The 27557-nt window shown below is 41.2% G+C and overlaps 1 protein-coding gene across 4 annotated transcripts in view; it reads right to left on the bottom strand.

Moving 5' to 3' along the window:
* Positions 1-27557, bottom strand: part of THRB (thyroid hormone receptor beta) — a 171559-nt gene that overhangs the window by 131594 nt on the left and 12408 nt on the right. The window contains exon 1 of one of the 4 annotated variants that reach the window (XM_069860123.1): positions 26245-26368. The exons of 2 other annotated variants lie outside the window; for them this stretch is intronic. The gene's annotated coding sequence lies outside the window, so the exon portion shown is untranslated. Of the gene's footprint in view, positions 1-26244; positions 26369-27557 lie in introns of those variants that run through there. One more of the 4 variants, XM_069860126.1, reaches the window with a different exon arrangement.

The raw sequence follows: 27557 nt of genomic DNA, 5'->3' as shown, positions 1-27557 counted from the left end.
AATCCTTCACAGACCTCTAGAAACAACCAACTAGAAGGAAAATTATTTGAAGTTACCAAGACACAAATCTTTTCAGACTTTTATACAGATTCACCATCACTCCATAATATGCTTTGGTTTGTTTCTGTAGTTCCTGCAGGATGCTTTGATGTCCAGTGGTCCACAAGGAGACTGACTGAGCAAAGCAACTCAAATTTCCTTTTTCACAAAAGATTACAGAAAGCCAATCAGGCCTGGAAAGGCCACAGAGTTCTCACTACATCAGAGGTAAAAAGGAAAAAGAAAGGGGTAGAGGACAAGAATCTCAACCAGAAGATAAATTAATTCCTAAAGCCACTCCGATAAGTTTGGCTTTCAGTTCTGCTGTTTAGCAGCTCCCAGTAAGAATTAAAAAGCATGACAGTAAAAAGAAAGCAAGAAAACCAAACCAAACTCAGAAAAAAAGAACCTACAGGAAAATCTCAGTGACATCCCTCAGCAAAGTTCTTCCTCAAGACGCAAGGAACTCTGCTGGCACAGAAATGTAATTTAATTCTTCCTGCCCCACCAGTCTTGACTCAAGTCCATTTGATTTCACAGTTCTAGCACTTGCAGTAGTTCACAAGTTGTGCCATGCACTGTGTAGAGTAAAAAGTCACAACTGCAGCATGCCAGAGTCTAAACTGTAACAGGCATTTTAATTTCTTAAACTCTGCACAGTGTGACTTGTATTGCTTGGTGCTTCCTTAGGAAGACTCAGCCTCTGCAGGTGCAGGGAATCTGCAGATATGACTGAGTGCACAGTTTAAACTCTGGGACCTACAGATGCAGTTTTGACAGCAAAGACAAGATCATAGCTGGAAGGCAGAAAACACGTAAAGTAAGTCCATAGAAGGTATATGTACAGATCAAAAATTGTTGTCAAAAAAACATTGGGCACTGGAACAGGCTGCCCAGGGAGGTGGTTGAGTCACCTTCCCTGGAGGTGTTTAAGGCACGGGTGGACGAGGTACTAAGGGGCATGGTTTAGTGTCTGATAGGAATGGTTAGACTCCATGATCCGGTGGGTCTCTTCCAACCTGGTTATTCTATGATTCTATGAAAAACCCTGCATGTAACCCCAGCCACAGCAATATATGCCCACACATAATTGCCAGCTGCAGGAGGAATATGTGGTCCGTGTTCTGCTGCTCCATCAGCATGACCAGTCACAGAGCCGCTGTCTCATATCTGTCCTTCTCCCCAAGGAAGTGCTGGATGGGCAGGCGTGTTCCTCTTTTCTTCACCCACCATTTATTATTGCTCTTGATGACATGCCGTCATGTAAATCATAAAGTTCAATAACTTTTTTGGAAGCCAGTCCTCCTACAGGGTCTAACAAGTCTTAAAATTTCAGCCAAGTAGCTTGACTTAACTGTTTAGAGGCTGAATAATGAGGAAGCAAAAATGACCATTGCTACTGTTGCATGTTTGTTCAGTCCATCCTAAAGAACCAAAACCTCACAGCTACTTTTCTGAAAATGCTACGAATAAGTTGTGAAGAAGCTATTGTTTTCTCCAGCAAATGTTAAGTCCACAGACAGTAACGTCCATAGCCCTGTTTTGCCAGCATGCCCATTCTCTGGTTTAATGAAGAATTAACAGGATTAAAATATAATTTAGCTAGTATAAAGCTAATTTAGCTTAGTACATTATAAATGTTAATGTCACAATATTTCTTGACTTAGAAGAAAGATAAATTTATTTACATTTAAAAAAAGTACCAAAAATAATAGTTTCTAATCCACAAACTTATTTTGCTACCTTTTTTGAAAAAATATAGTATTTGTGCCATTAAAATGAGAAGCTAATGCATTATTTTAAACATAGCAGTTTCATAAAATTCAAGAGAGCTAAGCAACTTGCAGAAAAAGGCAGCAATTCTTACTGTGCATAACACAATCACATGCTCAAAAACTAATTCTTTTCTCCCTCTGAGAGGTGTTTAAGGTCATTTCAGTAGTGTCTAGCCCAGTGTCATCAGAAGTGCAACAATTCACATTTAAGTCAATGACTAACCTTCTCTTCACCTTAGGATCATAAACCATGCTAAGATAAAGAACTCAATCTCAAAAGGCATCAAGATGTCAAAAAGAAGTCTTCATACATATTTTTGAACTATCAACGTTCATAATTTTTCTGAGTATTGCCCAAAACTTCACAAAAAACTAACACCAGTCAAATCTGAGGGGCACCTTCAAGCTATAAATGCAACATACAAAAGTGGTGAAATGAAAAGTTTGGGGAACTTGTGGATATTTGTCCCATGTGTTGAACCGTAAACCACAGTTATCGGTGGAAGTTACTACTTCTGAGACTTGTGGTGCAAACAGCATCCTGGAATTTTCTCCTCTACTCCTTCAGATTACTGAAGAAGAACCCAAGAGCAGACTAGCTGAGACCAGGCCAGCAATTCTGCTGAGAAGTGGTTTTCAAATGGTAGTTTTGGTTGTCTATATGAGAAAAAGACCATGAAATAGAAACAAGTATTTCTAAGAAGGTCTTAAAAAATGTCTCCCTATGCACAGTATATAATGCACATATAAATCTTAACTGAGACACAGTTCCATTTAATTAGTCTCTGCAGCTGCCTAATTTCTCTTTGTCATTCATGAAGAGGTTTTGGTAAACAACGCTAGTGAGAAGGATGTCATTTGCTAGTCATAACCAACTATGACTAAATTCAAAATATCATTGAATCAAGATTTTCTGGCTAAGCTAATGGGATAAAAGCCTTAGGAATGATATTTGCTTTATTTTCTGGAGCTAAGGTCAAGAATGCTGAAGCTTCCGGTTTTTTTGAAGGGTAGAATTGGGCTAAACTCCGATTAAGAGACAAACTGACAGATTTAGACATTTGTTTAGTAACTATGCAGGAATGTATCAAAGCCAATCTGCTGCCATTGTTTTTTGTGCTTATTTCTACCAACAAAAATCTATCAAAATTTCTACCAACAAAAATCTATCAAAACTCAAAACAGCAATCGTGCCCACTGAAAACTTCTGAATGTACAACTAGCAGGAAAGGGCAAAGTGGTATTTTCCCCATTTTCTATGCTCCATTAGAAAGGTTTAATTTACATTTCTGAATTTTTGGAAAGACAGTGGTATTTGCATGTTTTTTTCTACCTGGTATATCACAGATAATACTCATCTGCTGGCTTTATGAGGTATTTGCAGTTGTAACTCAACAGATAAATCCTTTGTTACAAATAAAAAACAAATAATGGGGATTTACAAAGCAGTAATTATACTGAGAGGGTTTACGCATAAGGATGTATTAAAAGAAATAATATACACAAACTATTTTTTTTTTAAGAAATCCTCTGAGCATTATCACCATTTATGCTAAGGACCTTTTTATAACAATACCACAAAAGGGATTTTAAATGCATGTCATCCCTAAAGGATACCTGCAGTCTCTGCCAAGCTCTCCTACGTAGGCTGAAGTTGGTAGCATATACCTGTTTTACGGTTAGTAAATGATGATAAATGAGCAGAGAAAACTTTGAGCCCAAAGCAATAAACCACACCAAAGGTAGATGATGTACTCCAGCAACCAGCCAAAGCATGTCAGCTGCTGCAAGTCATGGCAGTGGAATGGGAGCAGAAACCAAAAGGTGCTGCCTGTGGTCCCCACCACCTAAAACTGAGGAGTCACATGGCTGTATGACAGGCACAGGCAGGAGAACAACTGACCCATGAGCCCACACAGCTACAGATCAAGCCGCTAGGACATGAATGACATTGAATCAGTTGAAAACCACACCATCGAGGACAAAGATCACATTCTCACCTTTGCACTGGTCCATCTAATCACAAAAGGCACCTGGACAAATAGGAATGGGATGCCCCAACCCATAGCGGATGCAGCCAGTATTTCCAATCTCCTGTTTACCAGCAGCCTCCTGAGAACAGGCACTCAACATGCACCAGAGACCTTTTGCTGCCATTCCAGGGGACCCGTACCATGAACAGCTGTGTCTGAGGCTGCTCTGAAGCAAACTGCCATCCAGCTTGTCCCAAGACTAGAGAAACACAAAAGCAAAGATGACTTCAAGCAGTCCAGTGTCTGAACGAAAGAGGATGTTAGGTTTCACTGTGATATATTCCATGAGCAGAATCTAGCCAAGAAGTTATTCTATAATATGGTGCACGTTCTTTATTGAGTTATCAATGGCTACCACTAAATCTCTTCACAACAAAACATGGAGCTGGGAAATCACAAACAATATCAAAGAAAGTTATTCTGAGATCCTGTTGATCCTATTGGCTTACTGTTAAACCAAAATGGGGGAATCTTACTTTTATTCAAGAAACTATAGGAAATAAAACTAGAATTATTTTTCCAAACCTCTTCTCTAAGACCAGTGATTAATTATCATAGTTATCTATTGCATGTTTAAGGTTATCCTTCATCATGCCAGAAGAGTTGCTAGTGCTAAATATGACAAAAAAAAATACATTAGTTTATAATTAATTGCTCTGATGGAGACAGGCGCTATGATTAATTAGACAGTCAAGAGAAATCCAGATCCAAACCAAATGACATCAGTCTCCTGAATAATATGTCTCCCATGTAGAACCTTTTTTTTTAATACTTTAATTACAATGTTTTGACTTTTGACACAGATCCCTGAACCAGACAGGCCTGCGGGATGGCAGTGCAACAGCGATGTGCAGGGAGAAACAAAGTGGTGTGAGGCACATGCCGCTAACCCATGGCACAAGGGGGCTGAGTAGTCCTGATTTGACCAGAGGGAGGAGTAAGTAGCATCACCTCCATTATCCTTCTACACCAGCGTAGAGCTGGTAGTGAAAAGCCTGCCAGATGCTCAAAGCCTGCCAGTAGAGGAGAGAGGCAGAGAAGCAACTTGGAGAGAAGACTAGGGAGAGGCAGAGGTTCACAGTCGTCTAGCCTCATCACTATGAAGGGTCCACAGGCAACATGAGACACAAAATACCCTACTTTCTCTTTTTTAAAATTTGTTCAGGAAAGGTTTCTGTACTTGTTTGGCTTCCTAGTTATAAAGAAGGAATTCTTTTCTGCAAATGCATCAGAAAGAAGTAACTCAATATTTCAGCTAAGTTACAATGGGGTAGAAATTTTTCATTTTTACAAACCAGAAGAGCTTTTGTTCCATATACTATTTCAACATTGTTTGGGGCTTTTTTTTATTTCAGGCTCAATCTATGACTTTCGTGTTTGGGATCAGTCATATGGACTATGTAATGGAAAAGCTCTATAACTTATCTGAATCATTATTTTATTTTGTTCTCCTGTGGTTCCAATTGTTCATTGTTAATTAGATCCAGCCATAACATCTCATTGTGCAAAAAGCATACTCTGTTTTAATCAAAATCTTGGACAGCATTTTGGATGGCATCTTTAACAACTTGGACAGAATATTCTGTGGTTTCCTCACCAACAAAGAATCAAAATTATTAACTATGAACATGTCTTCCACCAAATGCTGACAGTTATCATCAGGTTATTTAGATGAATATCTGCCTGCTTCATGAAGCTATTTTAGACTTCCTTGCCTTTTTTTCACCTGTTTTCTTCACTCAAAACAACAGCGAACTGTAAACCTGTCCCACGGGATGCATGCATGATGAACCCCCAAATATTTTTTCTATTTGTCATTTTATGCTATGCTGAAAGTGATGCTGTAAACAGAAAAAGATGGCTATGATAGTTTCATAGATTTGAAACCAGGCCTTTTTATTTATGACGTTAAAATTATTTTCCCCTTGGTTTAGCAGTGAATAGAAATGGCCAGTGTTTGGGAATTAAACATACCAACAAGCTCACACTTAGAGATGGTCTTTGTAGCTGTGTCTTGGTGACAAGGTACCAATTCAGATTATCCTCACAGGTATTTACTGATGAGAAAGAAGTGAAAGATGTCTCCTTGGCAGGAATAAACGCAGGGCTCTCCTCTTCTCTATTGATAGATGAATTGTCATTCAATGGCAGTTCTGATCTCAGTGCTGCGGTTTTGAGAACCTTTTCTAGGTTCTATATTTTGCTCCGTAAGATTTACCCATTTCTGCCAGGCCACTCAGCAACTCCTTCCCTGCTGCCTCCCCCCCTACAGTCCTGAGGAATTAGTCTGACAAACAGATGTTTGTTCTTGCCCAGACACCTGTTTGTGGCAGTTCCGCCACCAATTAAAAGCAAAAAAAAAGGAGAAATAGACACTAGATCAGTGTTGTAAGGAGTGTAAAAAGAAAATTACAGAGGATCCTATTATCCAGCTAGAATTGTCTAGAGTTTAGGAAACTGAGATCTAAATAGCTTATAGCTATGCAACTACACCATCTGCCTGACTGTAGTACACAAATGAGCAAAACCTACAACACGCTGTTTAGCCATCAGTTATTCCTGCTTGCCTTCCCGTTGCAAGAATACAGGCAATAAGTCAACTGTTTTATAATAAATTAAATTATACCATAAATTCTAATAATATCAACACATCACATTGTATTATATAATTACAGATAGATGTAAAATATTGCCTGCGTTTAATCTTATATAGTTTTCAAACTATGAAAAGCTTTCAGTCACAGCCTGAAAGGAAATCTAATAAGCTATATTTGCACATACGAGTTGTGATTTTGGATGCCTGGACTTTTTTCTGACAAACTGAAATGTCTTTAATGGAACCTCATTTCCAGTAAGAACTGAATACCATCTTTCAGATGTTTTCAGTTATGCACTCCAAAATGGCCTTACGCCAAATCATGAGTCACTTTTGAAAATTTAAGATCCTGTATCTGGTATCAAAAACCAGCAAAAAATAAATTCCTTAACTATTATCAGAGTAGCACTGTAATTTGGAGAAAATGAAAAGCCCATTTTGCATGGCTTCTTTCCTAAAACAAACTGAAACATCACAGGAAAAATTTCCAATTGACAAGATTAAAAAAAAAAAATCACCATACAAAAATAAGCCTTTTCCTTAAATGGAGGGAAAAAAATCATGTATCGTATTTTAGATTTCTCACAAATCTGACTGTATTTCAGAAGAAAAATCCAAATAGCAGTTAAAAAAAAGCCTGTCTACTTTTTTGAAAAGGTGGTATGTATGTCACATTAGTCCATTTCAAGCATTGTGCCTCTATCTAAATCCAACCTATTAGATTTCTACTACTGAATGCTAAGGGTCAAAATCCTAAAAAAATTTACCCAGCAAAATTATCATAAGCAGCAGTTTGTCCACACAAGGCTTGAAGAATCATCATTTCAAATCTCTATTTCACACTGCTCTCTGCAACTACCTGAAAGGAGGTTGTAGCGAGGTGGGTGTTGGTCTCTTTTCCCAAATGACAAGTGATGGGACAATACGAAATGGCCTCAAGTTGCACCAGGGGAGGTTTAGATTGGATAGTAGGAAAAAATTCTTTACTGAAAGAGTGTTCAAGTACTGAAACAGGCTGCCGAGGGAAGTGAGGGAGTCATCATCCCCTGGAGGCATTAAAAAAAATGTGCAGACATGGCACTTCAGGACATGGTTTAGTAGGCATGGTGGCATTCAGCTGACAGTTGGACTGGATGATCTTAGAGGTCTTTTCCAATCTTAATGATTCTGTGATTCTAAAACTCATAAATTCTGCTTTGCACTGAGTTTACCTATGATTACTTCTGTTGCACAGCACAAGATCCTGCATTCATGCAAAAAGACACTGAAAAGCAGAGGCCAGGGGGACAGCAACCCGCTTCCTTATCACACAACTTTTATATTCCTAATTCCTAGCAAGTTCTGTAAAGTGACTGACAGACAGAGATGTTCGGGGAAAAAAATAATTCCATGTACCTGAAATAGTGTTGGTTTAACAGTACAGCACAGGATACAGCAGCTCTATATGCCAGCACAGCAGGAATAAAACTCACTTGCTTTTAATAGACAAGCATTTAGTGCAACTAGTATAATTTGCAGTGACATTTCCCCCTGTCTATTATATAAGCTGAAAGCTAATCATTTGCTTTTATGCAGTATATTGCCTATCTCCAACACAGTGCCTTATCAGATTTCTCTCCATTTTTAAGATATTTTAGTAGCTAAAGAGGGGGGACTTATCAGATTCTTAAGATTCCTTCTAAACTCCTGTTTTCTTCCATTCTGTGTTTACATTGCCACACAGTCATCGACACAGACAGGCTTCAATAGGAAATGTTGTTTGTTTAGTTAGCATGGCTCATACTCTGTGTCTAACAACCTCTCTTAGAAGTTTAACTCTCCAAAGAAAATAATTTAGAAGGTAAAGAAAAATCCAGAAAATTCCTCAAAGAAAAGCTGGGATTTCAAAAATCAAGGACTAACAATCCATTTTACCTGTGTCATTCCCTAAAATCTTCTTCTAAATATCAGGAAAAAAGTGAGAAAGCACAGAAATAGTAGTTAGAGACATCATCATTTTTATAACCCAGGTGTCATACAGAATTTGAGAATATCTGCCTTCATGGCAGCAATTACTTGGAAAAGATTTTCAAAATTATATTCAGCAGCAGACTTACCAGAGATTGGGCGGTGCCCATAGAAAGAACAAAACAGATGACAGACCTGCTTCAGTAAAACATCAATGTAATAACCCCGAGATACTTAAATTAACAGTTAATTCTTCCCCAACCTTTCAGTCCATCGACCTATTGAAATCCACCTTGTGCTGTCACTGCCAATATCTCAGTCCTGACCCTTCCAAGACAGCCAGCTCCTACAGACTAACGTGGTTTTAATGTATTTTGATAGACAAATAAAGCACTCTAAGTGCCAGCAAGTCTGCATATTTAGAATGCAGTACTCAAACACACAACCGATTAAAATCTAGTGATTTAGCAAGACGAGTTCCTAAGGGCTATAAATACAGCACGTAGCATCAAAAGACCTCATCAGCCAGACATCTGAGTATGAGAAGGAGATGCAAGGCATAAAAGAAATCAAACCTTCAAAACTAGTGCACTAAATTGATTAGGCAACACTGGAAGAATGAGTCTTACAGGAGATTCTTTATTGTGTATATATGCCAAACATGTTTATGAGTTCTCTTGAAAGACCTATCCTGCTAGTAACAGATAGTTCCTGCTATGCCTGCCTTCCCACTCTGTGTATCCCACAATAAACAGTGCTGCCTGTGTTAGACAGAATGTCCATCCCAGACACATATCACCATCTGAAAATGCACTAAAACTGTCCTAGTCCGAAACCGGATGATGAGGATAAATCTCCAACATTTCCAGTCTGAGGCAAGAGCATAGAGCACATGAGGACAGACAGCGCTGCAGAGCTTGCCATGCTACCTATGGGTGCAAGAAAGAACACCAGCCACTCAGCCAGCGCTGCAGACTGTGATGCAGCCTGGAAGTCTCCCTCTCTCAAAGAACTGCATATTTGCTGAACCATGCCATGGATGCTATCGCGTGCATCTCATAGAAAGCCACCTCCACATGGAACACAGGAACGCACCTATGAGCTCCCCAACAATAGGATCAGAAGACAGTTTGGAAAAGCATTACAAAGGGAGAAAGAAAACCATGAAACTGCTAACAAAATTACTCAGAAACCTCACGATGCTCATGCAGGGATCAGTGACGAGAATTTCAAATATAAAATACGCCATGCATCCCACACCAAGAAACCTTTGCTGTCTCCCATCCAGATTTTGTACGGAGTCTGAGAAATAAACCTATGCCCACTAGCTAGAGAGGACTGCAAAACCAGCCACAGCCAAAGAGATGCTGAATTAGACAAGTAATGGGAAGCAGAACAACATTAAGCTGTCTCAGTGCAAAGGATATTTTTTCCCCTCATTGAAGCACAAAAAACATGGGTGAGGGAGGGGGCTATATTTCAATTTTGATTTCTTTGAGTTTGCTTTCTCCTTTTATTTCAGACGGGTCTCAAGCTGATAAGACTGAGAGCAACTCTGTTATTTATCTGGCAGACCTCCGGGTGTAGGTAAGCTCCTCACATCACAGCAGCTCTATAGGGAACATTTTTCTTTTTTATTATTTTCACCCAGTTTTCTATTCTTCAGGTCAAAAATCAAGGAAGAGCTTCAAACACTTAACTGTGATGCCCCCCCCACCTCCCCCAAAGGAATTATCCAGAAAAACTGCAATTTGGAATTAATAAAGTCTCGGGTCTCTTCTACTCAGGTCTCTTCTGTAGAGGCTTTGTGAGTTGTATAAGCAGAGGAGAGTTTTTCATTTATCAGGAAGCACAAAGGGAAGGGCTTTCCATGAGGTGATTTTGAAATTCTTGGTCAACGGTTAACTTAGTTTTTAACTTCAAAGTACAGAAAAACTTGGGGGCTGAAACAATACATAAGGAATAAAGGGTAGAGGCTGCCATGAAAGCAGGGATGGGAGGGATGTTAACAGCCTGAAAGCAGGCAATGAAGGCACGTAAAGCTGCCTCCTGTACTATACCTCTTCTCATTCTTGGTTTAACAGAAAGATCCTAAGAAGTAAAAAGCAAAGTCCATTTCAGAAAGTTTAAAATATAATCAGATTTTCTGGCTGGCAGCGCCGCAGAAGGAAAGGCAGTTTCACTAATTAAGATCTGAACTTCGGCTTCAACTTCAGTTTTTCATGATGTTACCAGATATTGAAAAATATGGTACTCATTCATTGCAGGGTGCAGTACCCGCAGGGCAGTGAGTAATGGTTTTACTCTTGCTTCAGTACTGGCAGCAGCATGTTGGACAGGAAAATGAACCTCTATTTCCTATCTATTTTTATAATCAGTTTATCTATCATCTGCTTAATTCTTAGCCCCGTATGCATGAAAGAAACAAAACATTTACATCTCAGTACTACGTTGAAACACATTCACAATACTGCCATTGACTCAGACAGATCATCGGCGACACTGACTTGCAACTGAGGATGGCATTTGGCCCCAAACAGTATGTCTGTAGTCTGTATGAAAAATTCATGAGCTAAATCTTTTCACTTCTTTTATAAATAGGAGACAAATTGAGAGAGTCATCACTTAGTCAACCAGGGAATGATTCAAAATCTAAACGTAGAATATTGTTTGAAGGAAAGCAACTGGTAATAGAGACAAAGCATATTTCCTCTTCATAAAAGAAAAAGGACAGGAGTAAGTTATTTTATTTTGCCTTTTTTCTTCTTTCAGGAATCAAAAAGTATAAAATGCCAACCAAGCATAGCAACCAGATACCAGATACAAATTAGAAACCTCTATTATTATGTGCCTAAGTATATTTAGTTGCAGCTCTGAAGTCACACATGTTGCTGAGTTCTGGTTTACTTACAAGCTTTCCAGTTTCTCTAAACACAAACATTATTTTTGGTATTTTGTAACTAGCTCTATATTATGAGGCGATATTAGCTGTGGGGATGACAGCTGGCAGGAACTTTTGAATCGAAGGGTCTCTTTCTAACTGATACACACAAAGCTCTCTATTAGCTCTCACAAGATGCACTGTTTACTAAAGATGATTACCCATGAGTAAATAATGAGTCATGATATCCTAAAAAAGCAAACACACAGAGTTAAAGAATAATTTCTAACATGGGTAAACAGACAACACTGAAAATTGAATCACTTATGTGCATTTTTTCCTAATAAAGTGTTAAAAATTAGAAGAGCTACAGAAAATAGCCATAATTAGATGAAAATATGTTAGAAGGTCTTGGAAAGACTGTATCTCTTTTCATTTGACTGTAAAGCATAATTTACAGACATACAAGCAAGTAAACACAGTCTTAAATATATGCAGGAACTAATGCAAGAGGGATTTTTATTTGGATGACACAACAGAAACCCACCATGATAATTTTGTCATTCTTGACAGGTTACTACACTATGCTTATAAGCAGTGCAGGCCATTGAAATACTACATATTTGCAATCAGGTAGAAAAGTAGCACTATAAATCTAACCCTGTCATTATAAAATGCAGGTAAACCACTCGTTTTTGCTATAAGTTATCAGATGACTTCCTAGCACTTTGAGAATTTACTGTTGGGGAATTTTGACTCCAGACCACCACCAGCAGCGGTGAAGTACTATCCCCCTCATTATTGTGAATTCCATATGTATCCAACATCTGATGCTATCTTATACATTTTGTAAGTTCACTGGTATTCTGAAAAATGTGCTTGTACCATGTCCATTCAAACACCATTTGTCTATGAGGACTTTGCCTCCAACACCTTGCTCCCAGCCATTTGACACAGCTTCACAAACAGCTGTGAAGCTCAGCAGCAGTTTTAAAAGAGAAATGAAATGGAAGCTAGTGATCCTTGTGACATCTCAGCAGCTGCGAATGGTGGCTTTCAGTGACTGCAAGAGTTAAAGACCATAAAGCTACTTTACTGCAACTGAACCTTTACATAGAACCTTCTAAATATTTGCTTGTAACGACTAAAACCTAATAACCTGGATTCTTAAAAAAAAAAAAAAACACAAAAGAAAAAATAAACATTTTTTAGATATTTAATGACAATCAGACTTAAGGACAACGAGGTATTATTGAAGATAGGAAAAAACATGCAACTAACCTGCTCTAGAAATAGATTGAGATTGAAAGTTGAAATGAATGTTGTCTGAATGTTAAGATAATGCTCTTTACTTGACATGCTACATTCTCTAAGGAAGGAATACATTTGAGATATATTTGAATATACCTGAAATTTTCATGAGGATGAAATAATCACATTATATTTCCTTGGGAAGTTGGGAAGAGCAATAAGACACTTCCATTTTAGTCTGGGTAGAGCCACCACATTCTGGGGACTGCTGCCCAGCTGGGATACCAAGCAACTAGGGGAACATATACCAAACCTGACGAGTCTGACATGGAGAGAGCGATGCTTTTTCCTCTTTCTTGCCCATGTAATTCTCCTGGCATGCTGGTTTTGAAACGTAACCTCTCGTGCTTTGACCAATTTACAACCTCCATATAGTTATCTGCAGTTCAGGTTTTTGAGATTATGTGATTTTAAAACACAAGTTTCTAAAAAAATATGGATAACATTTTAAATGGTAATTTTCAAGGAAGAACTAGACAGCTAGTGAGATGGCCAACCACAGAATGGATCACACAACCTGTCCTACAAGTTTCTTAAATTACAGACACTTACACTTCTGAATCAGGGTCACATGTACACGTAACCTGCAATTCTACAAGGTACTCCCCATTTTTCAGCTGACTAATAATTGCAAAGATCTCTGAAAAGGCACTGAGTAGCTTCAGCTGCCAATGACCACAATAGAAAAGACGCTACTTCTTTCCCAACAAGCCTCAAAAATTAACACACTACCATAAAGAAAAGGAAAAGGAAGAAAAGATGAGTGCATTCAGAACACTTCAACTAGGATAAAGACTCTTTTAGGGCACCCTAACTGCCAGTCTGAAGCTTAAAGGGAAAATGAAATAAAATCTAAAACGTCACATGGCATTTACAAGATTACATATGCCTACATTAGGCAAATACAACAGAATTCCATTTTTGCTGTAGTTTGCTTTCCATTATTGTGGAAGTTTAATTAAGGAAAAATAGGAAATACTTAAATTTGAGTATTTTCCTTTTTTCTTTTCATGATGTAAATGCTCCATATTCTCAGTGTTCATACTAGAGTTCAATTATATCAGTGGTATTATTTAGTGTTCCAAACCAGAACACGTCACAACTATGAAAAATAATCATACAAGAGGGGACTTCAATAACTGCCCATCCCTCACCCTACTGAAGTTGTACCCTTCCATATTATACAGCTGCTGATGCTTTACACAACTTTGATTCCTACTGATCAATTCCAAGGGGATAACAGCATCACACACAGACCAGAGTCCTATATCCACCTCTTCCAAAATGGGAGTCCTTTGTTAAAGTTAAAAAAAATACTTTCACTTTTTACAGTTCCCCTTCAGACATGCGTCCTCAATATACATTCGCAGACACCCTGCAGTCTTTGCTAATGTCATTTGCCTTTCACTCCATCTATTATTTTTCCAACTCCTCCCCGAACTCTCTTCTGTTTAATCTATTCTGGTTAGAAAAAAAATAAATAAATAACAAAGGGTACACAAATGGGAACACAATGTTCTAGGAGTGGTCCTATGTGAGCCACAGCAAAATGGTACAAAGCTGAGAAGAGCTGGGATTGCTGTAGAGTGACGTCATGACCTCTGTTTACAGCCATAATTTTTTATCAGCAAATTGACAGTATTCTGCATGACCCTGTATTGCTTTTTTTTTTTCTCTCTTTTTCGTTATTACTGTGTCTGTTTTCACTTTACTGATCCTAGTTACTTCCTCCAATTTGATAACGGTCTAACCAAACACATATTTCTCCTACACGTCCAAGCAGAAGACCCAATTTTACTGTCAACACAGCCAGATCAAAGCAGCTAACCTGTTATGGAAACATCAAGGCCAACACCCGAATTATGTCCCAGTTTCTTATGTTAACCAAAGTAATAAAATTATTCTTAATTAACAATGGGTAATTCAGGAGAAACATAACTTGAAGATAAGTGTTGACAGAAAATGGAATTTATTGACTTAAAAATATAATGCATTTAGTACCAGAAATCAGCTACTGATCTACAAAACGTTCACAAGATACTAAAATATGTGCTATGCCACACATCTAGAGATAATAGAAGAGTACAGAATCTTAATTCAGTAGGTTTCTTTACACTTGTATTACATAATGTTGATTAGAAGACATCAGCTTGGATTAAAGAGAAGAGCATTAATTGCTTTAAATATTAATACCACTGGCAAAGGACTCTTATACTGAGTTTTTACAAACTTTGACCAAGCTTTTCACAAACATATGTAAATATGTAAATAAGAAACACAACAAAAGTCACTAATGAGATTCCACGTTACATCAGGAAAACCAACAAGTGATATAGGAAAAGTCTGAAGAAAAACAAATAAGCATAGTATACAATTAATCCCTAAATCAAGATATTAGGCTTGACATATACAGATGGCTGGGTATATGGATTCCAAATTTAGTACTTGCGATAAAATCATCTCTAACTTAAAAATACACTGTAAGCAGATCTTTTTGCTCACAAAACTGCTGAACTTTGGAAAACATTAAGTTGCATTGCCTACCTTTTTCTTGCCTTTCTCATTCCTCAGGAAGTAATAACCACAAAAGCCAATCTCAGCTGTACTTAACACTAAGTTTCATTTTGGAGTCCTGACCTCTGATTTCAAATACTGCAGGAAGATTAAAAATATGTAACATTGACTGAATTTCAAACATCATTGTTGAGATTGTAACTCTTTTTTTTTTTTCTGACATACCACTTACTTCTGGGCACCACTTAAGGTCATAATCTGCCTTTGATACTCACTGAGGCTTTTTCACATAGAAATGAGACAGTAATTCTACCCTTTAATATCTTTAAAAAGGTAGCTCCTTCACTACTAGGAACACTATCGAACATCCTAAGTAAATCAACACAGAAGTATCACAAAGACTACTGGCATCTGCTGGCTGTATCCTAGTAGCTCAGATTTGCTGTTCTGATATTGTACATAAAAGAAGCAACACCAGACAGCGTCTCTTCTGACTCAATTAGAAAACATGCATTCACAAATACAAAAAGCATGCAACAAACATGAATCCCCAAAGATTATGCTCAATTCAGATAAGCTCAGCAAAAGTAAGCGTTTAAACTGTAACTTCTGATCTGCCCATCTGCTTTTTCCACTTAGCCCTGCTTTCCAGATGGGAAAACAGGTGAGGTCTTGAATTACTCATGTCACTGTACAGTTTTGCCCACACCCTTCTTCCTCTTACACCATCATGCAAGTGTTGTGAAATTTGGATCTCCTAACAGAGATTGCAGCTCTTAACCTTCACACAGCAATAGGTAAAGCTTAGTCCTGTTCTGTCCTATGCCGGACAACATCTGCCAAGGTCAATCTTTCAAATTCTTCCTCCACATTGTCCTTTCTGAGTTTAAATATTTGTTCCCTTAAAGAAGAGAAAATGATACTGAGGTTTTCACAATCCTAATTTGCTAATTGTTTCAAGTTCCTTTAGATGAGATTACTTCCCAAAGCAAACGCAACAGCACTATACTACTGTCCTTTCCCAAACACAGACTGGCTTGCAACTATGCAGGGTACACAATTCATTTGCTTCTTTCAGCTGCCTTTGCTCACAAATGGCTTTCACTGACTTCAGGAAGTCTTAGCAAAAGCATGGCACGTTCCACTCATCCAAAGCTATTTAAAGAAGCAAGACCTAAAGAAATATTGACAAGATTAGGCATAATGTATCAGGGAACCCTTAGCAACAAAACTTTAAAAACAATAACCAGATGGTAGGTTTGATCTTGTGGATCTGAACTAATGACTGGTAAAGATCTGCCTTTAAATATCTTCAGTAATAACTAATTCAGATGCAGACTTATGATTGGACTATGGGTATACCTATGCAGACATGTTTTGAAGAGACGAAGCTCAAGTTATAACTTGGCTTGGAGTTGAACATCACAATGGGGAGTCCAAGCTTTTTTGTCTTATTGCATGCTATGCTGCCTGGACAGCAAGTAATATCCTGTCAGCAATCCACGTCCCCTTTGACTTCTATCTCCAAGGTAAATTGCTGGCAAGCCTTCCTGCTAGTCCTCTTAAATTGAGGAAATAAAATAGGGAAAAAATATGGAGAGAAAAAAAACTTTTACCAAAAAAACAGGCAGTCTGCAGTGTTTTTGCAAAGCATGGGTTAAACTGATGTGAACTTATATTATGGGTATGAATTTTCAGCTACGATCTGAGGATGAACTTGAGCAAAGGTAAGATGTCTGGCACATGCCTTGCCTGCCAGTCAGCGTCCACACTGGTCCCCACCGTTCTGCCTCACAAGGAGGGGTAGTAGGAATGGGAGGGGGAAGGTTGTCTGCTTGAGTTCAGGTACTGTGGCTGCAATTCCACCACTTTCTTGCTTTCAGAACTTGAGTTTTTCACTGCAGAGACATGTAACCCAAGAAAGAGATCTCGGGAAAAGCTCTGGGAGCCAAACTGAGCAACAAAGGTCAAAAGAGTGGAGGGCAAGGGTTCATAGAATAGTTTGCTTATGCAAATTTGGCTTTTTACACTTACGTGCCTGTGAGCAAAGCATGTTCATAAAATGACTCGTAAACAGAAGCCAAGTCCTGGCTACTTTTCATCCCCATATGACTCCTTCTATGGGATCAAAGGCAATGATCCTGAGCACCAGCCCCTTACATTCAAAGGCGACAGCACAGATCCTGGTTTTAAGCTTTATGTAAGCTCCCAACTTTGAAGTGTGTGTGGAAAAAGCATTTAGGAAAGTTCTTAAAGTTACAGAGCAGCTTAACTTGTTTATATAGACAGAAGTAGCAAGATTTGCTGTAATTTTGGTATGTATTCAAAATATTTTTATTGACTTCCTTGAATTTATTATGGCCAAGGGTGGCATACCAGCTGATTTCTAAAGTGTGCACTACACTTCTCATGAAGTGACTCTATCTTAAATTAGTTATATAATTCACTCATCTCTAACCAAGTGAACTGCAACCCCTCATATCAGACTGCCCATCTCAAGATGAACTTTTTCAGAAAGCTTCAGAAACAGAATGGCTGAGGGTGGAATACCTCTGGAGACTGTTTAGTCCATCCGCTGCTCAAGCAGGGTCATCTGGAGCAGGCAGTCCATGATCATATCTCTCTAAGGTTTTAATATCTCCAAGGATGAAGACACCACAACCTCTCTGGGCAACCTGTGCTGGTGTTTAACCAGTCAAAAGCATCTTGCTGTTTCTGCAAAAATAGCCAAGGGAAATACTTGGGGTTTTTTTGGTAAACGTAAAATTTTAATACTTTTTTCTTTCAACTACTTGAGTTCCCCTATTCCTTGGAACAGAAACTGTAATTTGGCAAGCAAGGCCCTTATCACAAGGATTAACCCTGCTGTCCCTGTGAAAATCTAGTCAGAAGGACTGGGAAAGAAGAAATGGGAGAGAGGGTCTTGCCTCAATTTATAACTGTTTCATTCAGATCCAGAAATTCACCAGCTATCAGCTATTTCATATCTGAAGACATCTGAAAACAGATGGAAGGACGCTATACATACATATTTTTCTCCCTGTAATTAGCTCCATGCCAGGTAACAGACACTGTAAAGAAGCCAGGGCAGAGCCTGAAGGCCAGAAGTATGGTCCTGGCTGCAGAAACAAGTGCCAGGTCCACTCTCTCCACGCTTACAGCCAAATAAGTCTACAGTAGTTCAGCCCCTTGCCAGTCCGCTGGCCACAGCGCCTGCCCATGCCTCTTGGACCGCAGTCCGGCAAAAAAAGATGGACTGGGGCAAAGGAGGAGAGGTCAAAGGAGACCATATCAACCCTTGATCTGCAGCAGTTTGGGGAAAGCCTGCTTGTCCCTCCTCATCCAGCCATGAGAATCATGACCTGGACGTGCTGGCAAGGCTCCATCCACACCACATCCTCTGGTCTGAGCTGTGAAAACCCCTCACTGATAGATGCCAACAAGATCATTCTCAAAGCCTAGCTGCTGGGCACTAAACATTTCTGCCTCTCATGAAGAAGACAAAAATAAGGACTTAATAATAAAGGATTTATTATTAGATGGGTGGGAGGAGACACAGAAACACTTCACAATCACAGCTGACAGGTTTGATCATAACCAGGTTTGACCATAACCAGTGAACATTGACAGCACTCAGAAATGTGCCACAAAGGGAGGGCTGAACGTAAGAAATGGGCAATCTGCCCTAAAGAGAAAGTAAGGCAGAGGACAGACAGAAGTAGAAGCAGCAGAAGAAGAGAAGCATCTTAGGCCCCCTCCCAAATATCCTATGCCAAAGCAATTCATCTTATCCATGTCACTGGAGGAAGGTTGAGGAGACCAGGAGGGCTAGCTCAGGGAACAGCTCTATAGACACGGTATGACCAAACCCCTCCCCTCACTCAGGAATTAGAGAGTCCAGCACTTCCCTACCCCAGATCACACCATTCCCATCCACACCTAGCTTCCTAGCAAAGAAAACACTTCTACCTTCATGAAACTGAAGTGCTTTGATACGAAGCCTCTTGAAGCTGAAAATCCTTCTTCCTTACAAGACACTCCCACCATCCACTGACTGGAAAGGCATGGCCAGAACGGCTGTAAGCATGTTCCTCCCACCCTACTGGGAGAGTGACAGCAGATGGGCAGAAGATGAAAGCAAAACGGCTTCCCAGGAAGCCTGACAATCACAGCAGCCTCTGGGTTCTCCCAGAGTTCAATGGAAATGAAGACAGATGCTATCAAGACAGTATCTTGTGCAGCAATCCACTTGGCAAGAAAGAAGGCTTCATATGTTTTGGAGGTGATCACCATTTTCACCAAAGTCTCATAGCACATGCCAGTGGTCACATACATACACAACAGAACAGCCAAGTTGGGGGGGCAGAAGGGAGGAAGGGAGAAGGAGGGAGATGCCAAAAAGCGGCAGGACAGGGGACAGCCCCCTACGCCTACCACCACCACCAAAGAACCTAGCACTCATTAACGCAGAAAGATGAGAAGAAAAAAGCGTAGGGTCTGGTCAACACCATGGCAAGCAGGACTCTTGTCACTGACCTATCCTTTCTGGTGGCAAGCAGTCTCTGTCAGAGGGAACCAAGGACAGTGCAACCCACCCTGCCAACAGCAGGATGGCAGCCACATTCAGTATCTACAGATTCAGCAACCAGAGCAAATGACAGGACACCCTATGGGGCAGTGAGGTTGAGGATGCTATCTCCATTCACAGGACTCTTGAAGGAAGGAAAATCTCTTTAGCATCCCTTTCCTGTTTCTGGCAAAGGAGAGAAGCAGGGGACTTTAGTGTGGGGAACAGAAAAAAAAATAAGATAAGTTGGATTACCAGGTTTGATCCCTCCATGGTGCTGATTCAAGTGATTTTCAACTCAAAATTGACTATAATCAGGAAGAAATTACTATTACACGTTTACAGTTTATAGGCAGGGACCACATACTCCACATATTCTACAAAACCGAAGGCATTCCCTGGGATAACATGTTTAGAAATTTCATTGTTTCAAATAGTTAATAGGAGACATAGTTTCATAGTTTTCAAACATCACTATTATAACATAACACTATGCACCCTGAAAAGTGAAGCAGTACAACCCAGGGACTTTGTTTATCTGCATATACTCATATCCAAATTAAGGCTGCATAATCAACCTTAATTCTGGTATTTCTTTCTCTTAGTGCTTGACATTATAACCTTGATAATCAAACAACTTATGCAGTTAAATAGTTGATCCAAGTCCTCAGTCCTAACTAAGCTGTTTTATTCTGGTCACATAGAGTACTTCAGTAAATCAAATCACTTCAGTAAGTCACAGCAGTAAAACGGGTACAACATAAAATACGTGCAGTTCAGTGTTGCATAGGAAGTACTCTGTGTTCCAGATATAATTTTCTCTATATTTGTAGAAATAAAATTATACTTCAATATTTAATGGAAGTAGTTCTTCTGGTTTAGAAATGAAATTCATCCCAAGTATTTTGTAGGCTAATACTTTCCTAATACATATGTGCATGGGCATGTATATTCTGGATTTACATGGATACAGCTCTGTACAGAGTCTTTCCCTGTTTATCTAACTGGATAATGAGATTCACCTTATCTCTTTTTTTCGGAGAACAAATGCAATGTGAAAAGTAAGACATCTAACTTCAAAAAGAAGGCTCAAGATAAACCCTTCCATTTCCTGAAGCCATGAACAAAGTTATTCTAAGCCTTATACAGAAATGCTACAGCTCCTAATTAAACTTTGAAGCACCGTGCACACAAACACACCCCATTTTTAAAACAATGTTTGAAATATTAGAAAAAAAGAAAGAATCAGAAATAAATTAATAAATCATGGAAACAGAACTATTTTAATGTAAAGCTAAAAAACAGGTAGTATGATGACACACAAAGGCAATCCTACCTGTCAAGAGTCGCAAAGAGGTAAGCAAATAGACCAGGAATGAAAAGATTTTGCTAAAGGCCAGAGGAAAAAACAATTCTTTCTATAGGTAGGAAACAAAGAAGCAGTAGCAGCAGCACTCCATGCATGCTGAAGTACAGCGTGGCTGGAGCACACTGCAAGCAGCCAGCATGTGTAAGTCAAGGGAAACACCACAAAGTCATGGGTGGGAGGTGCGGAGTTACCAGTGTACTAACGTGGGCCAAGGTGGGAGAACAAAGCAGTGGAAGAAAGATGGGAAGGTCTGCAAATGAGAAAGGAAAAGGCCCAGAGTTCAAGAACATTATGCAGGCATAGATAATGAGAGTAGATACAACGCAAGGCTTAAGGCAGCCAACTTGCAGTGGTGATGAAAACAGCACCTCTTACCCACAGAACTATATTCTTAGAATCATAGAATAGTTAGGGTTAGAAGGGACCTCAAAGATCATCTAGTTCCAACTCCCCTGCCACGGGCAAGGGCATCCCACTCTATCAGGGACACCCCACTAGATCAGGGACATCTCACTAGATTCTTCTTGTGAATATTTTTAAAATGGCTTATCCATATGCATGTCACTAAGGTATCAGTTACCGAGCCATTGTCCAACAATCCAACTGCTTATGTAGACAAGTACTTCTAATTTTCTTCAAAGAACTCCTTTATTTTCATCCACCACAGCTGTTCCAAAGGACATCCTACAATCAAGCAATGGTGCTGCTGTACCCGTGGCTTACAGTTCATTCCTAACAACTCCCATAAAGTGATCCAGAACACATCCAAACATCAGTGTTAGAATAGGCAAAAATATTTAGCAGCTGAGCAGAATTAATGAACTTCTATCGAAGATAAGAAAGCATGCATACATATAAGGAATTTGGTTCTACATGTACCAACTTCACTCCTTCCTCATCCAGCAAAGGGAAGACTCACATTTTTAAATTCACGTGAAGAGACATTGATCTTCCTGTCCTGTTTTCTGCCTTACTATTAGGCAGCTTGACAATCAGTCCTTTTATTTCTCCCAATGGAAAACAGAACCCTAATTTATTGGGTTGGGTTCACCAGAGGACACAGAACAGTTCTGTAATCTAGAATGATCACACTGCTTTCATGCGTGTAATCTAATTACAACATAAGAGTATTTGCTGGTTTAGTTTATCAGTAAAAATTACTACAATTCTGTATATTTAAGACACTTCAGGATACACAGTAATGTTTTTAAAACTGCAGTTTGTTCCTTTATTCTTTGACTAATTTACTAATTTAAGTTTCACAGGACCTTTAATTTCTAATAAGCTACAATAGGTCAGAGTAAAATGAGAACTTTTATGACCAAAAGTGCTCAGATTTGAATACACAATTCAATTTTTGTATTTCAAAAAGGCATTTAATTTGCTTACGATTTCATCCTGTCTGGCTGCAGGCTGTTACATGCACTTTGGCAGTGTGATAAACTGAAAAGCTTATAAACAGAACCAACCTTCCCAACCAATACTTTTACTTCCATTGTCCACCTACCATAACCATGTTTAAAGTAAAGTAGTTGTGATGAGTAATGGAAACAATCTCATCCACATGTTGTGAATTAAATGAGAGAAACCACTTATGTAAAATTCAATTACTTTATTCAAAATGTCCTCTTGGTCCCCATACAACTGATGAAATAACAGAGAATTGAAGAAACACAATTCTTTAATTTTTACACAGAAATCAATTTTATTTATAGTCTGTCTTTTATGTTCATAACAAAGCTTATCGTAATACATGCATTGCTTGTTTAGCTATCCCTGTAAAATATATACAATTCTAGTTTGCCCCTGAGAAGATAAGAGTATTTCTCCACTGCACAACGGCAGATTTAAAAAGCATCAGAAGCAGTACTGCCACATGAACAGCCATGTGAATTATTCTACTAATTTGTCTGATGGGATAAATTATCCAAGTAGACCCCCGGACTAGCATACATATACTACACTTTCCAGTACAGACTTCCTCAATCCCCTCAGTTAAGCAGAGAAAAGGAGAGTGCTGCATTCTGCTAAACATGAGGAGGTACAAAACAGCATTTATTTATTTGTTTGTTTGTTTGGGGCCATGCAGGACAGAATCTAGGACTGTATACATATCCATTTCTGAAATTTAAAAGGAGGGAACAAAGACAAACTAGAAATATTAAGCACTAATTGTCCTAATTGGTCCTCTGACCCTGTCTGACAGACAAATCACAAATTTGGATCTTGACCATATTCTCTATAAACCCATGGCATGGGTGTTGTGCCTCGTTCCCTGCAGATGGGTGGACAGTGCCCCAACAGTTATCTCCTCCCTTCCTCCAGACTCCAGATTCTCGTGTGCTTTGAAAATCCAAGACACAAAAGGACAAGACAGAGGAAATGTGCAGCTCTGCACTGCTATTCTGCATTGTGCAATACAGCTCTGCCTTCTGCCATGAGAACCATCTCCTATTAAAGAGCAAATTAGTTTGGCTGGAAGAATTAGCACTTCCCAAGTCCTAGAAGGAAACCCAAGACATGAGGGGTCACAGAAACCGTGCTGCCTTCCTTGTGCCTTCCCTCACCTCAGGCTATTTACCTGAGCTTCTTCCATATGAATGTCCCTTCTGCCTTCTCAACTTTTAGTAATAAACAAGTCCCAAATAAGTAAACCAGAATATGTTGGAAGAGAGATAATGAGCTCCAGAATTTCCTTTTCCAAGGAGCCAAAATTCCTGGTCTCACCCTTCCGGTAGCAAATAAGATTCTTAGTGGAGGATGTCCTGCCTCAAATCAGGTGGCTTTTTTGAGGTTTCATCTCTTGATTCTGTTCCAAATAGAATCAAATTTCACGACAGGCTACACTAGACAACAAACTCCCGACAAACTTCCTTTATGTAAGGTTAGTAAGCATTCTTCTCCCTACTTTTCTCTTGGCTGGGTTTTCACATATAGCCAAGAGGAAAAATCCTGCTCATCATCAACAACAGGGAAGCCACGAGAGGATATATGCCTACCACAGGTATGTGTTATTCTGCAAGACTCTCTACGGAATACCAGTATCTGTGACCACTAACAACTTTCTCGCCTTCACTTTTAAAAATAATCAGTAAACGACCAGATACTGAACAAGGGAAGTACAATATGGACATCGCATAAAGCACATCTCACAACTTCAGATGTCCCACTGCCATAAATTCTTTGGAAAATACCTGAAGAAACCAGTCCGCAGGGTAAGCAGCCTCCAGTGAAGGCAGATTCACTTTTTCCAAAATCCCCCACTTGAGGGGAATTTGGAAAACGCACACAAGTTGTCCTCCCATAACAGGAAATGATCAGATAATAAAATTATGATCAGATAATAAAACTAGTGCTGTGGCGCAAAACCAACATCACCGCTTTCTCCTCAGCAAAAGAACATTTCAAAACAGGAGAAGGAGACAGCACAGTAAATTTGACTTTACATAATGACTTGGAAATGCGAAGAATTTCAAAAGCACTGAACAATTTGAAGTAGCCACGATGTGCTCAACATTAGCTCATACAAGGCTTGATCCAAAACCACTAAAAACCAATGGGAGATTTTCCATCGACTCTAACAGACTTTGATTGAGCCCTTTCAGCTCTGAACATCGGAGTCCGCACAGCTAAAGGCCAATGCAAACCACAGCTAAAACCTTCCTCCTCTAGTACAGAGCCATAGGGTGTTTAAATTTCCTTGGGACCATCGGGTAGCAGCACCCTCAGTTTTACAACTGGTACGTCAGGACTAGATAATTCCATTATTAGCAAGTAACAATGGAACACATCAGCTCATCCAAAGGCCACAAATTCAAATAAACTGAAGGAAGGCTGAGACTAATTTAAGGGTCCCAGGACTGAAACAGAGAGTGATTTTGAGCCAGTTAGTAGAAAAGATTAAAAGAAGTCTTGTGAGGAAGGATATAGGCATATTCAATTTCACAAAACTTTTGTTGTTATTGTCCTTATACAGCTGTTCTATGAGAAAATAAAGGACTACACCTTTCAGGGACTTAGTCCAGCGTCTTCACTTTAAGAAAAGGATATATATTTAAACAGCTGTATTATTTACAGGCCAAAGTAAGAGACACAACTCGAGCATCTTGCTGTAAGGCAGTACAGCTCATTGCATTGCAACTGCATTGACTATGATAAAATCTTCTCAAAATTATCTTTTTATTACAGAAATTTATTATAAAGAACAAAACCTTGGCTCTGTGTACTTTTGGGTTTGGAGGTTTTTTCTATCAAAAATTTCTGTAGAAGTCAGAGCAGGGAATAGAGAGACCAGAAAATCTAGTAAACTGTCTCAACACACAAGTAGTACTGAACTGTAAAAGGAAAACAAACTATTTTATAAAAAGATCCACAGTCTATCAATTATGCAAACACATATTTACAGCAGACTAAGTTTTGTAAATAAACGCTAAATATATTGCTATAACTAGCAGATGGCTCGCTCTGAATGTACGAATTCTGTCTTAAGATAAAATAATAATGGGAAGATGCGTATACCGAAGGGAATAGAAGTCTCATTCGCCCTCCTGAGTCAGAGCTGGTATTTATTCCAGTATTTTTAACTTGTGTTTCTCCTTCCACCGCCCAGATCAGAGGGTGCAAACAAGGTTTCTTGGGGACCAGGGATCTACGGGGCTCCTGCCGCTCGCCAGAACAGGTGCGACCCTCCCTATCAGCAAACGGCTCCTTACGGCTGACAACTTTTCCCTTTCCCTTTTATCCGCTGTCTGAACAACCCACCCACCGCCGTTTTCAAGCTTCCCTCTTCTATATTTAGTTAACAATTAACACGTTTGGCTCTTTAACTTCGAGGATTTCTCTTGTTGTTGTTGTCGCTGCCGCAGCCGCTTTAGAAAGTCAAATAAAAACTTCAATGGATAAACTCTTTAACGGGGAAAACGCCGCCTGCGCTGCGAACATCAATAAATAAGGAAACGCCGGCGGGTACCGACGCTCCCATCCCACCGCATCGCATCCCCCCGCATCCCCATCCCCATCGCATCCCATCTCATCTCATCGTATCCCATCGCATCCCACCCCATCACGCTGCATCCCATCCCATCGCACCCCCGGACCCCTCGCCCCGCTCTCCGCGCCGGTTAAACAGAGCGGAGCGCCCGCAAAGCGCCCCCCCCCCCCCCCCCGCCGCCGCTCGCCTCCCCCGGGACGCGCGGGGCCCGAGGTCACTCACCGCGGGAGCGGAGCCGCCCGCCCGCCCGGGCGCGCTGCGCTGCGCGTCGCCGCGTCCCCTCCCGCCGGCCGCCGCCTGCCTGCGGACGTGACCCGGATTCCCCCCGCCCGCGCCGCCTCCCGCGGGGCCGCGCACACGCCCCGCCCGCCCCGCCGCCGCCGCCGCCGCCGCCGCCGCTCACCGCTCACCGCTCACCTCCGGCCGCGCCGACCCGCCCCGCCGCGCCTCCGCGCCGCCCCGACCGGAGCGCGGCGTTACGCAACGCGCCCCGCGGCCCCTCCGCAACCGCCCCCGGCCGCCACTTGTAGCGCCGCCGGGCCGGGCGCCCGCGGGCGGCGGGGAAACCCCGGGGCAGCGCGGGCGGCGCCCGGGCAGGGCGAGCCCCGCGGCGCCGGCGAACCAGCCCGCGCCTCCGGGGCACGGGCGGCGGCTGCGGGGACCGCGCTCTGGGGACAGGGCTGCGGGGCTCTGGGGAACTGACCTGTGGGGACGGCTTGGGGCAGCGGGGACAGGACTGCGGGGATGGGGCTCCGGGGACAGGGACGGGGCTGCAGGGACAGAGCTGCAGGCGGCGGGGATGGGGCTGTGGGGAACAGGGCTGTGGGGAGAGCTTGGGGCTGCAGGGACGGAGCTGCAGGCTGTGGGGACAGGGCTATGGGGAACAGGGCTGTGAGGACAGCTTGGGGCTGCAGGGATGGGGCTGCAGGGACAGGGACGGGGCTGCAGGGACAGAGCTGCAGGCGGCGGGGATGGGGCTGTGGGGAACAGGGCTATGGGGAGAGCTTGGGGCTGCAGGGATGGGGCTGCAGGGACAGGGACGGCGCTGCGGGGTCAGAGCTGCAGGCTGTGGGGACAGGGCTATGGGGAATAGGGCTGTGAGGACAGCTTGGGGCTGCAGGGGCGGAGGTCCAGGGACAGGGACGGGGCTGCGGGGACAGGGCTATGGGGAACAGGGCTGTGAGGACAGCTTGGGGCTGCGGGGATGGGGCTCTGGGGACAAGGATGGGGCAGCAGGGCTATGGGGAACAGGCCTTGTGGGGACAGGTTGGGGCTGTGGGGACAGGGCTGTGGGGACAGGGCTGTGAGGAGAGCTTGGGGCTGTAGGGACAGGGCTGTGGGGACAGGGATGGGGCTGCAGGGCTACGGGGAACAGGCCTTGTGAGGACAACTTGGGGCTGCGGGGATGGAGCTCCGGGGACTGGGACGGGGCAGCGGGGACACAGCTGCTGGGAGGACAACGTGGACTGTGGGGATGGGGTTGTGGAGACAGGACGGGGCTGCGGGGGGACCCGTGGCACCTTTCTGCCACGGCA

Source organism: Phaenicophaeus curvirostris, chromosome 6 (assembly GCF_032191515.1).
Source record: "Phaenicophaeus curvirostris isolate KB17595 chromosome 6, BPBGC_Pcur_1.0, whole genome shotgun sequence".
Classification (NCBI taxonomy): Eukaryota; Metazoa; Chordata; class Aves; order Cuculiformes; family Cuculidae; genus Phaenicophaeus; species Phaenicophaeus curvirostris.
The sequence above is the reverse complement of the archived record's forward strand: the minus strand, read 5'-3'. Positions and strand labels throughout refer to the sequence as shown.